We start from the raw sequence: 4261 nt of genomic DNA, 5'->3' as shown, positions 1-4261 counted from the left end.
TAGAGGATGTGCAAAGCTTTAAAGCCTATAGCAGCCAATCATATACCAACTTTTAACTGATCTGACAACCGATTGGCTACTATGGGTTATGCATTTTATACAAGGTCATTGGATTATTATTTTTTTTTTACCATTTTGTTAAAGAACAAGTGCATTTTTATGTTAAAAATAAAAAATAACTGCTTAGTTGTTCCTGACCATTAGCCAGTTGATTCAATGGGGTTGATTCAGGGCCGCCATGGGGGCCCATACAGCCTTTTTGACAGGCCCTGATGGGTGAAAAGCAAGGGGCAGGGCCAGCACAAGTCTGATGGACGCACCGCTGACCAATCAGACTCATCTTGGTTCCCAGACAAACCTGGGTCATTTTGGTCCCAGCCAAACCTGGTTCCCCTACTAACCCACTGGGACCTGGGCCCAGTACGGGAGGGCTGGCTGTACTTGGGTGGACTGACTAAAGACTAGACATGTTCGTTTAGTTTCTAATTCGTTTTTTTTACGAAAATTCGGAAATTCGTTAATTCCAAATTTTCGTATTAACAAATTTTTTATTTCCGAATTTTCGGATTTACGAAAATTCGAATTTCCGAATTTTTTTATTTCCGAAATTCCGAATTTTTAATTTCCGAATTTTCGTATTTCCGATTTTTTAATTTCCGAATTTTCGTATTTCCGATATTTTAATTTCCGAATTTCGAAATCTTCGAAATTCCGGATTTTCGAAATCTTCGAAATTCCGAATTTTCAAAATTTCGATTTGTTCATTTTTTATTTTCAAATTTTTCAATTTTGGAAATTTCGAATTTTAAATTTTTTATTTTTCGAATTTTTCAATTTTCGAATTTTAAATATTCGAATTTTCGAATATTCAAATTTTTCATTTTCGATTTTCAAAATTTGGAATTTTTCATTTTCGAATTTTCAAATTTCGAATTTTTCAATTTTCGAATTCTCGATTATTTTATTTTTCGAATTTTCGAATTGTTCCATTTCAAATTTTTCAATTTCGAATTTTTCATTTTCGAAATTTCGAATTTTCGAATAGTTCATTTTCGAATTTTCAAATTTCGAATTTTTCAACTTTCGAATTTTTCATTTTCGAATTTTTCATTTTCGAATTTTTGAATTTTCGAATTTTCGAATTTTTTACTTTCGAATTTTAGAATTTTTTACTTTATAATTTTAGAATTTTTTACTTTAGAATTTTTCAATTTGGAATCTTTCAATTTTCGACATTTCGAATTTTCAAATTTTTCGAAATTTCGAATCTTTCATTTTCGAATTTTTGAATTTTTCATTTTCGGAACTTCGAATATACAAATTTTCAAATTTTTTATTTTTCGAATTTCATTTTTGAATTTTTTATTTTTCGAAATTTTGAATAAAACTGAGATTTTTGATTTCATTTGATTTTCCCGAATTTACGGAAAAAAAACGAATGAAACAAAAACAAAAAAAATTTTTTTTTTAATTTCCCGAATTCCCGAATTTTCGAAAAAATCAAAAAAATGAAAATAACATAAACGAAAAAAACGATTTTTTTGGCAGTGCACATGTCTACAAAGACAAGGGCAGTTGCGCTTTGCAATATAATTTTCCCCAGAGCTTAGTGCATTTGCTAAAGTTTCATTTTACAAGGAATATCCAATCATGTACAAGGAAAATAAACAAGAACTGTATTTTGCTTGCACATGATTGGATGATGGAAGTCACCTCATTCACTATGCTCTGGAGAAAATTCTCTTGCAAAGTGAACAGCCGATTGCCTTTAGTAAATCAACTACAATGACAGCAGCCATAGGTATGCGCAAGGGGTGTGCCAGGGGTGCCTGGGCACACCCTAATCCTGGGATTGGCAACCTGTCAATGGTGGGCAGGTGACAGGTAAACCGCAATCTTACCTTGCTGACCCTCAGAACCTGGGCAGGAGAGGTGGCAGGGGGTGGAATTTAGTGGAACCGATCTGTAGTTTCCTCCTGCAGCAGCTGAAAATAGGCTTCTCCTTCTCCTCCCTTGTCAATATTCAGCTGCTTCAGGAGGAACATATAGGGGATCGGTACTATAGGACAGGGGTCTCCAAACATTCTAAACAAAGGGCTGGTTTATTGTCCTTCAGACTCTTGGAGGGCCGGACTTTGGCCAGCGGGGGTGGAAATTTTCCTGACATCAGTGGGACTAAACATCTGGTATTAGGGGGAGGACTAGTGCCCCATTGTTGATATCATAGGGAGGAATAACGTTCCATTAGTGGTGTCAGTGGGAGAAATGGTGCTCCACTGTCGGTGTCAGATGGCAGGATAGTGTCTCGTATCAGTGGGAGGGATAGTGCCCCAAGGGCTGGATAAAGGCAAGCAAAGGGCCGCATCCGGCCCTCGGGCCACAGTTTGGAGATCACTGCTATAGGGGATGCCACCCCTCCTTTCCCTGTTACACTTTCTTCTGTTGCCCGGGTCTCCCATGTGCTCCCTTACTCCCCCTTCATTCGATTGTTTCATGATGGAGAGCGGTGAAGAGGCCGGTAAATATTTCAAATGCATATGTGTTGGAGCTTTGGGCTGTACACCCAAATGCAATAGGCTGCACACACCTATGGTAGCAGCCCTAAAATCATCAGTCCTGCACAGCACATGCCTCAGTGAAATACCTGAAAGTATGTCTGTGATGGTTCTCAGTTAAGTCCTGGTATATCTGGCAGTAGTTGGTGACATTCAGGTGAACTTGTTCTACAATGTTGAGGATGTTTTGCAGCTCGTATAAACCACTTCTTCATTTCTAATGCCTGTACAGTAGTATCCTATGATACTTATCGCCATCTGGTGGCCAAATGCAATATGTTCTGTTTTAAATCAATTGAAAATATTTAGTCAGCACAGGAAAAATTGTAAACCCTCACCTTGTAAAACAACCAATTCAGTTTAAAATAGAAATGAAAGGCAAAACATTTGTGTATAGTTATATAAAAATATTATAAATACCCTTTTTCACTTTTTTTTTTTTTTTTTAATAAATGATAACATTCCTTCTGTTCTCAGATGCATACTAAGAGCTGGGGGAGGAGAAGCAGCAGCACACTGATCTTCAAAGTGAATGGCTGTCCAGTGGGTGTGGGGAGGGGTGTCAGCACAAGTTTGATCATTGGAGGAGAGCAGGCTGAGTTCCCAGCACTGTTAGAGAACTGACCACTAGGTACTCTTCTGTCTAATGTGGTCAGTTTTTAATAGGAAACCAGAGGGACTGACAGGAACACCAGGAATTTCACAAAAAGGAAGCAATACAAAGAGAAGAGAGGATACGTTTTCATATAAGAACATGGTACATCAGGCACATATCAGGAATATGAAATGTTGGGTTTACATAACATTAATTTTTCTTTGCATCATTTACACCATTCACAACTATTATACTTTCACTGCATTGGGCTTTCTTTTATAAATACACCCCAAAAGTGTTAGGCTGGGTTCACAATAGCTCCGGTCACGGCTCACAAATTACAAATTACAGTAGGTCTGAAGTTTTGGCTAAATTCGCACCTGAATCGGACCAGAAGACGTACAGGACCCTTCTCCAATCCGGACTGAGGCCACCCCCCGGAGGTGTGTGAACCGGCTCCATTGAGAGCCAGTCACAATCTCCGGTCATGCGAATTGGATGTGTGCATCCAATTCGCATCAGTGTGAACCAGGGATGTGTGGTGAGGTCAGCGACTGGTGAGGCACTGGCTAGTATCAGAGCCAAATACACAGAAGTTATATATGACGTGATTGTTAGAGCGAGAGCAATAATTCTAGCACTAGGCCTCCTCTGTAACTCTAAACATGTAACCTGTAAAAACGTTTAAAGATTTGCCTATGGAGATTTTTAAGAAGTTTGTCGCAGTTTAGACACAAATGAAACAATGAGAACAAAAAATCAGTCTTTGGTTGATGCCTGTGGATTGTATAACTTTTTGGAGTCTGATGCCGCGTACACACGATCATTTTTCGGGTTGTAAAAAAAAACGACGTTTTAAGGGTCTAGAAAAAACGACGTTTTTTTTCAACCCGATCATTAAAACGGCCTGGCCTACACACGATCGTGAAAAAAAATGCTCTAACAAAGCGCGGTGACGTACAACATGTACAACGGTACTATAAAGGGGAAATTCCATGCGGATGACGCCACCCTCAGAGGCGTATCTAGTGAAAATAGCGCCAATGGCAAGCACTGAAACTGCGCCCCTGTCGAAACATTTGAAACCCATCTTTCAGATAAACTTAACAAA

The sequence above is a fragment of the Rana temporaria genome, chromosome 5 (assembly GCF_905171775.1).
Source record: "Rana temporaria chromosome 5, aRanTem1.1, whole genome shotgun sequence".
Lineage (NCBI taxonomy): Eukaryota > Metazoa > Chordata > Amphibia > Anura > Ranidae > Rana > Rana temporaria.
This window is presented reverse-complemented; position numbering follows the sequence as displayed.